Genomic DNA, 11,272 nt, shown 5'->3' with positions numbered 1-11,272 from the left:
GTGGGGAGGGTCACAGAAGGGGATGTTGAGATAAAATTTAAGTAGGTGAAATTTTATGTAAGACGGGAGACATAAAAATAAAGCTGTAACTCCTATTAACCTGGAATTTTAGCATTCTAGCCATGAGCAAAGTATGCGAAGGGAGGAAAAGAGAGAAAATCTTCTAGCCTTTCAGAAAATCAAGCCTCTTCTTGGTTCAGTTTTCTCACCACTTGAATGAAGAAGGTGATGATGGGTACACAAGAGCATTAATACTCAGGCTTACATTTTTCCTGCTGCTAATTTTGAGATATTTGAAGGCTAGATATTTCCCAATATACAACTCACCCCTGTATTTCTCAGTTCCTGAGTTAAAGACAAAAGTTCCTTCTTTTAGTAGCTATCAATGCTCTCAACTGTAAGTACCTAACTTTCTGCTTTGAGCTTCAGTTCTGAGTCTATAGATTATTAATCCCCTCTTCTCTGCCCTGTACTTGCTTTATTTTTTCCTTATCCTTCTCAAATTACATACAACTAATTATTTTTTGTTTCTGTTTTCTTCAGTTGCATGCTCCAAGAAAAATTTCACTACCCTTGGTCCATATTTTATAAGTATTAATTAATTTAACTAGAAATAATTTAATTTGGGTGGCTCAGTTGGTTGAGCGACTGCCTTTGGTTTGGGTCATGATCCTGGAGACCTGAGATCGAGTCCTGCATAGGGCTCCCGGCTCCGTGGGAGTCTGATTCTCCCTCTGACCTTCTCTCCTCTCACGCTTTCTCTCACTCACTCGCTCTCAAATGGATAAATAACATCTTTAGAAAATAAAAATAATTATGATAGGGTAATATTAGTTAATTCATTTCTCAGATGAGGAAATGGAGATTTACAAAGATTACAGAAAGACAATTAGTAGATTTAGGATCCAACACCGGGTCTGTCTGATCCAGAATTCTTTATCCAATTCCTTCCTGAATATCTACCCACTTGAATGGCTTACAAACGCCTCCTACTTAATTTTTCCAAAACTGACCTAGAAACTCACTAACTTCCTCCACAAAAAGTGCTCCTCCTTTTCAGAGTTCTTTTATGGTGAATGAATGGCATTACCACCAACATGAATTGTCAAGGCAGAAACTTGTGGCTTGTCTTTGATTTATCCTATGTCATGGTCTAGCAAAATTAAGTCAATATTTGGTTTAAATATTTTATTTCAAGATGCTTGTAAGTCATATCAGTAGATATACACATGAGATTCTCACTTTTATCATGACCATAGAGCTTGCCTATGTCTTTTTCTATGATCTGTCCCTCTGAGAGTATTTCAGAGTCGTCTTTTTAAAGGAGTTCCAACCCTGCTCCATTCAATCCACTCTCTCTATAAAAGCTAGTATGGTCATTTTAGAATTCATATGATTGTGTCACTTTGTACCTCACATCTCCTCAATAATTCCATTGTCTTTAGGATCAGTGCAAGGAATGGAAGAATCTAATGAAAAGAGAGATCTTCCATAGAAGTCAGAGCTTTACATTCAATTTATATTTATTTACACTTCATTTATGTTTCTTTCACTTGCACATCCCTGACTCTTTGAGCAAGTAATTACTGAAGCGATATTCTTTCTGTGTGTCATACTCAGTGTCTGGTTCTTTAAAACAACAAGAACAACATGTTGGTGTGAGTAGAGTGTGTATTAAGTAGGGGCTGGGTAGGAACCATGTGTGTTCCTCTTAAGAAACTCTCAGGATTAAAAAAATGCCCATTTCCTACACTCTCCGCTGAAAAAGAGGCCATAAATTTAATCAAGACGAACATGTTAAATTACTCGGGAATAAGAAGTAAATAGTAATGTTGGTATAAAGAGGTAAGATCCTCTGTGTGTGTGTGTGGGGGGGGTCTACATGTGTGTTGACATTTTCTTTTATGTCTGTAAGCCCTTGGGGAGTTCAGAAGATGCACAGGTAGGACTGCTTTATCCAAACCACAATTACAAAACATCATACTTATTTGCCTATTTATTTGTCTATCCACACCTACACGATGAGCTCCGTGAAGGCAGAAACTTAGTCCTAGGCATCTTTTTATGCCCTTTTATATGAAAATATCTGACACACCATGTGTTCTCAATAAAGATTTCATACATATTCAAACTGTATTTGAAACCCCTTCTTGATGTCATTATCCTTAACTTTTCTTTTCTTCCTTCTCTATCCAGTTTAGATTCCAACGTATGTTACTGCAGCCATTGTCTTGTTTATCCTAAACTCAACTTGTTCTAAACTTTACTGTGTCTCTTACATACTCAGTATAAAAAAAGGATTCTTAATGAATCTTAATGAAATTAGCCCTGTATTTTGGGGAAGTTAGAGATGATGACTGCACAAGATAGACTGATACTACTATTGATGAATGAAGACATACACCACCATCGTTGTCTACTTTCAGCTTCTCCAATGCGTCATATTTCTCCTTGTCTCTTCTACCTGTGCTTTCTCTTCATTCTTTGCTCGGTAGTTCCTGTTTAGATTCAACTAAAAATTCCCTCCGATATTCCTTTTTCAGTCCTGGATATTAGATTGGTATCGCTCCTATACATTCTCATTGCACAATGGATCTTACATTGTAGGACTTAGCACAACTTTAATAAGATGATTGGTTGTATACTTGATTGTTTAGTGTCTGTTGCTCCATTATATATCATCAAACACCAGGCTCATGCCTGCTTTGTTTACCATTGCATTCCTATCATTTATAAGCTCCTAGTTTGTAACAGACGTTCAATAAATGTTTGCTCAATAAAAGAGTTGAAAGGAATGAGGTTTTTAAAAAGATTTATTTATTTGTTTGTTTGTTTATTTATATTATGTTAGTTACCATATGGTACATCATTAGTTTTTGATGAAACGAATGAGTTTTAATGAATGAATAAAATCCCTTTTGTTTGGTGAGCATCTACCTGGATTTGTAACTCTGCATTATCAGAGAGAAAATTAAGGAGAGTCATGGAAAAAGACTTATTTTCTCCACAATAAGGTGATAGTTGTTTCTCCACTTATTCTTCAGAGCCTTTCTTTAACTTAAATATTTCTAAGTTATTTTTCCCTTTTTAGAGATGCAGAAACTGATTTCCAGAACAGTGAAAGTGCTTTGTTAGAGCTCAAAGGAAGGGATGAGCAGAACAGGGAACATTCCACATGGTTAGCCACTAGGCATTGAAAGTAGACATCCTTGTGGATCTGATGGGAGGTCATACATGGGGTTCTGTTGGAAGGATGAGACTTATCCTAGTGGCCTTGCTATGATTTTCAGATTTGTGTGTGCTTTGTGTTAGACATTTGTCCTAAACACATAGATTAGCAGCATGTAGCCTGAAAAATTGACTAAATACTGAGTTAATGATGATTCTCAACTGAGGGAAGATGGACAGAACTACCAAGCAAGACTGAACATTGAAGTGAGTACTCTGAGAGGATAGGCCTCTTCACACCTGGAGAGATGCAGCCCTAGGCAGAAATATTTCCAGGGTTTTGTTATATAAGGCTAGAAGCTGATGTATTTCAATCCAATAGACATTTATTGATTTTCCACTATGAAGTACCCTCAGCCAGGGATTCAGAGGATAATGAAACAGTCTCTGCACACGAAATTTTAGGAGTTCTATAACTGGGCTGACACATGGTAGAATGACTCTTGCCAGACTTTCTTTATCAAATTACTGATAAAGCTAGATCCAGACCCCACTGAGGTTCAGGTACTCTAACATCATGGATTCCAAAATTTCTAATCCACCACTAATATGAGCTGAGGTGTAAGTTTCTAAACTGGGAAAGTGTTAATTTGGTTGAATCCTTGTTCATGTCCCACACTGACTTGAAGTCTTGTGACCTGAGGCCTCTAGGTCCTCTGGGTTCACAACCTTCTGTTCTAACCTGTCTTTAATCCCTGGAGATGACAAGGGATATACATTCGTACTCCACTCTTCCAGGCTCCATGTTGGTCTTCCCTACTGTGAGCGTGGTCATATGTCTGTCCCTTATGTCCTTTTGTCTGTCCTTACTAATCCTGGAACTGCTTCTTTTGTTCCTTGGTCTGTTTTTCACCTGCTGTGTTCCTGCACACTCTGATCAGCACCTTGCCTTTGCAAAGCAGTTCCTGGACCAGGATCTGCAAGGTAGAAGCCCTTGGTGAGCATACAGAGCTATTAGGGAGTAATGGAGTAGAGCCGATGAGAAAAGTTGCTGGTGAAGAGGAAAGAGGCAGGTGGGGAAAGAAGGGGCTCCAAGAAAGAAGAAAGGACAAGATCAGAATTCTACAGATAGATTATAGAGCTGACAGTCATGCAAAGAGAATGGTGTGAAAGAGAGTTGTCTATTAGGAGCTTAATTCTGAGCCCCTCCCATTTATATTCCTAAGATGTTTCTACGATTTTTCTAAAGATCAGAAATGCTATGGATGTATAAACAAACAAGGAAACAAACATTACTGGTCATGATAGATACAGAATTGGCCATTTCAGACTGGGGCCAGACATATGGAGATTGAAATTTCATATGCTATCTCAGAGTTTTTTTAGGTTATCTTGTATGTGTAAGCATGGGTTTATATTTGAGGATGCATTTATGAATGAGTGTCCTGTTGTTCTTTGGGATGATGTGGGCAAACACCAAGATATCCACCCACCCTATACACCATAGCAAGACACAAATCCAAAATGAAGTCGAACAGTTGTTTTTGGAATGGGTTGTAAAATAGTCCTTTTGTGACCCACGAACCAAACATGGATATTCTTTTCTCTACAATGGGGCAGAAGAAAGATATGCACATAGACACATTTAGCATAAAAAAGAGAAATAAAGTCAAGGTATGGATTATAATGCTTCATAACTAAGATATTACTGAAGGACCTGTCCTTTGTTTAGTGCTGGAGGAGATGGAGTGTGTAGAGATATTGGGTGTGTCATTGCCATATTCCTAGCCTTAGGAGGGAGGAGAAAAAGGCTCAACAATCAATCAGAGACCAGTAAATAGGGTGGGAGTAGAATGCTTACTAAATGTAAAAATCCTCTTCAGTAATCTGTAATCAAAGAGTACTAATACTAGTAGATTAAAGAGAATGTGTAGCAAGTGATACCTAAGAAGTTTCATGAATGGATATGTAAAGCCGCAGACCTTCTTTTGTATATAGGACTTTGAAGGTAGGTGAGGAAAGTGCTGTACTTTCCCACATCTAGCTGCATCCTTCCTTCCAAACCATCTTTTGGTAGTTTGCAGTGTCAGTGGATGGCTTAGGTTTGTTTGGTGGGAGCCTTCATCCGATTTGGAAGTATTTAAATATGGGAAGCAACATTTCATGCTTTTCCAGATCTTTAATTATCCAGTGTTTAGGTGGAGGAGCCTAGCTTGTGTTATTATGGTAGGCCGTGAGGATATAAGACTGAGGGAGAGGTGGGTGAATGATAGGGTATTCACAGCACTATTTGGATGATCAAGTTCATTAGTGTAAAGTCCACTGGGCCCTCTGCCATGCATTTACTCAACAAGAACTTATTGAAGACTCTGTGACAGATACTGTTCCAGGGATAGAACCGTGAAAAAAGCTGACATGATACCTATCCTCTTAATGTTTATCACTTATTAAGTGAGAAAGCTAAGTAAAGTAAAATGAAAATAGTGTGGTAAGTACTCTGATCGGATAATATGGAGTGCCAGGAGTGTACCTGGGAACATTACCTAATTTGGATATTGTTCAGGAAAGCTTGCTGTGTGCTGTCGATGAGAGTTAGCTGGAGAAAGAAAGAAAATGGGCCAAGCTGAAGAAACTTCAAAGACCAAATGTAGGAGGAAAAGGAATCAGACAAGAGTATTTCCCGGAGCTGAAGATTACATGGTAGGTGTGTGTGACGTAGTCAGTGGACTAAAGTTATCTCCCTTTTGATATGGGAGAAGGCTTTCTGGCTTCTTCCACTTTGATAGTCTCACGTGGGGCCTGGTGTTAGTTAGTATAATACTTGTTTATAACTGGAGAAGGAAAACTATTGAAAAATATTGGAAGTCTTTAAAGTGACATTGAGGAACTACATGGGTGTCGGTAATACCCTGGTGTTAGGTAGAGAACCATGAGTTCCTTGCAAATTCGTGTTGTGAGAGTAAGCAACAAGAGATCTATCAATGTGGATACTACTCACACAACCAGGTAATGTGTCTTCCAGTTAAAATTCATTTGCTTACCTTAGTAGATAGTAAATAAATGGGCATGTTATCTTAAAAATTATTCCCTAAAATCATGAGACAGGTGGTGCCCAGGTGGCTCAGTGGGTTAAAGCATCTGCTTTTGGCTCAGGTCATGGTATCTGGGTCTTGGGATCGAGCCCCATGTCGGGTTCCCTGCTTAGTGGGGAGTCTGCTTCTCCCTCACCCTCTCCCTCTGGCTCTTCCCTTACTTGTGCTCTCTTGTGCTCTTGTGCTCTTTTTCTTTCACTCACTCAAATAAATAAATAAATAATTTTTTAAAAAATGAGGAGACAAAGTAGAAGCCAAGAAAACAAATGAAATAAGACAAACTTGACTTCAAGTTCGTAGAGATGGAAGAGTTCACTGATGTTTCCATACCTTTGCTACTCCTCTATCACCCCTCTATCAACTGGCAAGTCTTACCGATTATGTCTTCTCATCTTTCTGAAGTCCCTTAAGCTCTTCTGTTACATTGACTTAGGCTGTCATTTTCTACCTCACTACAATAATTACACTTGGTTTTTTGTTTACAGAATGAGTTCCTATTCCATCTGGGCTCATATTAGGTCTTATAAATAGTGTTCCAATAAATGAATATATTTAGATTTCACAAAATAGTTTTACTAGCTTTTAAAATAAACTTAGAATATTTTCAGGCGTCTTACATGCTCAGAAATCAATTGTACCCTACATGAATTACCTGCTTCTTAAATATAAGCCATACTTGATAAAATTGTCTAGTTTGGGGACCATATGTAGGGAGATAGATCTCTGACAACTTTTTAATTTTACATAAATTGGTTTATTTAGGTTTTATGATTCTCATCAATCATGTTTGTTAATGTATATTTCCTGAATGTCATTACATTTTGTCAGAGCATGAGAATTGATTTCAAAATACCATTATTGTTAAAAATGTATCTGCCTTGTCATCAGAATTTTTTTGTCTTTTTAATCTGGATTTTTAAAAACTTTTATAAAAGATTTTATTTATTTATTTGACAGACAGACATCACAAGTGGGCAGAGAGGCAGACAGAGAGAGAGGGGGAAGCAGGCTTCCTGCTGAGGAGAGAGCCTGATGATGGGCTTGATTCCACGATCATGACCTGAGGGGAAGGCAGAGGCTTTAACCCACTGAACCACCCAGGGACTCCTTATCTGCATTTTAATCATTATGTTTATGTAGTTCAGATTGTGGCTTTAAAGACTTAATTCTACTGATTGTATTTTTTACTCTTTTCTTTTTAAAGTAATTGATTTCCAATTGTGGATATTTAATATACTTATATTATTTCTTATTCAATTGATAATGTGTTTAAGACTAACATTTTACACCTTAAAGCAGCTTCTACTACTTTTTGAAGTTTTGCTCCTTAGTGAGTCCTTGGAGACATTTTCTAGTCTATATGTACCTTTTTGTCTTTCTGTCTTATTTGATATTTGTTGGTTATTTATTCACCTAAATAAGTTTCTTAAAAACCTCAGTCTCATACACATTTCAGGTGTATACACTTCTTTTTTTTTCTTTTAAGATTTTATTTATTTATTTGACAGACAGAGATCACAAGTAGGCAGAGAGTCAGGCAGAGAGATAGAGGTGGAAGCAGGATGCCTGTCTTGCAGAGAGCGGAATGTGGGGCTTGATCCCAGGATTCCGGGATCATGACCTGAGCCAAAGGCAGAGGCTTTAACCCACTGAGCCACCTAGGCACCCTGAGGTGTATACACTTCTAATATAAGCTGGTGGTTTTATTAATTTACATGTATCTTTTTGATTCTTGAGGAATTTTATTTTACTTGGTGTGAATCGTGGGTCCATAGTTTATTGTTAATAAATAACAAATAATTTTCAAGCTACTTGTGGGATTATCCAATATTTTCTCACTGATCCTCATTCATCAAATTGCATATAGTATTATAAAAATTATAGCCAATTTTAGGGCCACAAATTCTGCTCTTTGGCATATTTATTCTTGAGCCAGCCATATACTATGTAATTTATTCATGTGTTTCTTTTGTTTTATGTGTTTATGCATTTAATACATATATTCAAGTTAATCATGCCATTTTATTTTTAACTCATAAATGGCATAATCCCTCTTTCTATTATCATTTAAAACATTTTCTTTACATAGTTTTTACTTTTAGAAAATATTCTGAATTATGTTGCCCTTTAATTCTATTACCAGGTAACCTTCTCTGTATCATTCCAATTTCAGTATGGGTGCTGCAGGAGCCAGCACTATTTTGTCATCTTTTGATTCCTATACACATAGCTTTACCTCATTCTTTTTCAAATTTATATACTCTTCCACTGTATGAACATACTGTAAATGATAAAATCATTCCCATATTAAAAATTAAACTGGTGGTTGCATTTCAATCCGTATTTTTCATACTAATTTCAATCAAATTTCATATTATATATCTTGCTTCTATGAATATCTTTTTAAAGAGATTTTATGTCTTTATTTGAGAGAGAGAAAGAGCACCCGTGCGTGCATGAGAGAGAACACCCCAGCAGGGGCAGAAGGAGCAGGGTGAGGGGCAGAGCAAGAAGCAGACTCCCCAGTGCGGAGGGAGCCCCACACAGGGCTTGATTCCCGGACCCCAGATCATGACCTGAGCCGAAGGCAGATGCTTAACTCACTGAGCTACCCAAGTGTCCCTGCTGTGAATAGCTTAACTCACTGAGCTACCCAGGTGTCCCTGCTGTGTCTTTTTTTTCTTTTTTTTTTTTTAATAACTGTGTATTTGAAGCATTACTATATTTGGATCTTCTGGGGCAATAGGTATGTGCATTTTATGTTTTTATACACATTGGCAAATTACTATCTAAAAATGTTATACGCCAAACCCTTCTAAAATAGTTGCAACAACTTACTTCCTCAGACCCTTCACAGGATGGATATTATCAATAAAACCATTGGTCTTTTGCAGTCTTTCTTAATTGATAAATAATATGCCGCATCATTCATGTTTTATTGAGTTTAATTACTTATGAGACTGAGAATATCCTACATATGTTTTATACATTAGAATTTCTTCTAATATGACTTCATTATTCATATCCATTGTCAATGTTCCACTTGATCAAAGGGCTTTGTTTTAGTGATCTGTAAGAATACTTTGAATAAATGTTTATGGAATTCCATATTTTTCCATTTGGATTAATCTTTAATTGTGTTGCTTTTGCCATGGAATTTATTGCTTCCTGTTTTATTATTTTTTCTCTGCAATAGTTTGTCTCTCCAATTTCCATTTTGTCCTTCTTTCTTCCTTTAGATATTATCTGGGTATATATGTGGTAGGGGATATGGGATGTGGGCAAGGTGGCCTATACATGATTTTGTGGCAGTAAATAGGGAACCAAAATTCTGGATCTGAAACCTAGCTGAGGCTTTTCTATACATTGGCCTCTACTGTAACTCTATTTTTTTAAAATATTTTATTTATTCGACAGGCAGAGATCACAAATAGGCCGAGAGGCAGGCAGAGAGAGAGGAAAGGAAGCAGGCTCCCTGCTGGGCAGAGAGCCTGATGTGGGGCTCGATCCCAGGACCCTGGGATCATGACCTGAGCCGAAGGCAGAGGCTTTAACCCAATGAGCCACCCAGGTGCCCCTCTAACTCTATTTTTAATGAAATGGACTCCACCTAGATTTGAGCAGTGAGGATATTTTCTGTTGCTGACTGCCAGCCTTGCCATTTCTTCCTATCTGAAATTATAGTCTTTCCATTTTTTCTTTTCTTTCTAGTTGGAATAGACTTTACATCCCATCTGCCTTTAATTGCTTAAGGCAAATTTGTGTATCTGAGTTAGAATGCAGAGGTCTGATGGGAGATGATAGCATGTGGGAGAGAGCAGTCAATGCAAGCGTAGAAATAAGAGGATGTAAGACAGAGATACTTAGGGAATGAGCCCCTATAACACGAGCTTGTTTGGAAGATGAGTGAGATGACTGTGTGTGAAAGAATTGAACTGAGATAATTTCGAGGTATTCAAATTGAGAAACCGTGCTATACTATCATTTGCTGAGTTGGGAAATATTATAAGAGATACAGATTTGGAGCAATGGAAAGAGAAGTAGGGTAGTTTGGAACATGCTGAACTGGATATACCTGTGAGATTTCGAACATGGCAGGCATGGGGTAGCTAGTTTCAACCTGAGTAGAGAGGAATAACTTCAAAACTACAAACATCAGAATCTTAAACATAGGAATCGCAAAGTCATGGCATTTGGGGATATCACCCAGGTGGAGGTTGTTCACCTAGAAAGCAGCAGACATAGATAAAGCACTATAGAGTATCAATATTCAAGGACAAGTAGAAAGAAAAATGAGAGACTACTGAAGTTGGAGAAAAAGATTTGCGTATCATGTCATAAACAGAAGAATTTTGGAGGAAGGACACAACTGTTTCAATGAAGTCTCACAAGAATGAGTCGTTATATAGATTAGACCAGGGCAAGAATGCTGTGGTATAACTTTATACAGAGACTGGGCTCCCTCTGCTGAGATATCTTCTGTGAGGGGAGGAGGGTTCTGTTCTTTCCTTGAGACCAATCTGACATAGTGAGTTCTTGGTGGGTGTCTTTTCTTAGAAATTTTCCAACCTGAGAATATCTGAAGGCAGAGTAAATCACCTCAACTTTAGCTTTTAGAGGAGAATATTTGTCTCCTCTTTATGTTGGTGAACTTTGTTGCAATACTGATAAGAACCAGGGCATCTGTTGAGGAGAAAGAGCAAAAAAGAAAAGAGACTGCATGGTCTACTTTGGTGTTAGACATGGGGCATGTCTTTGTTTAACCCCTTGACCCCCCACAGTTGTTATTCCAGTTCACCAGGGCTGGGACTTTACAGTGAGCTTTGTTCCAAATCCCTAACTAGTCATTGTCTCTCCATCTAACCATATTTTGGGCACCTATTTTCCTAGAAAACCTCCTGGGCTGCTGGTAACTGGGTGGCTCTAAAATCATATGCCAGGAGTTATGTGATTTGTGTCTCTGAGAAAAAATTATTTTGATATCATTTGTATTCTGACTTAAAATTGTAATG

Source organism: Enhydra lutris, unplaced genomic scaffold (genome assembly GCF_002288905.1).
Source record: "Enhydra lutris kenyoni isolate GAN:26980312 unplaced genomic scaffold, ASM228890v2 scaffoldscaffold68, whole genome shotgun sequence".
NCBI lineage: Eukaryota > Metazoa > Chordata > Mammalia > Carnivora > Mustelidae > Enhydra > Enhydra lutris.
Note: the sequence above shows the minus strand (reverse complement) of the source record.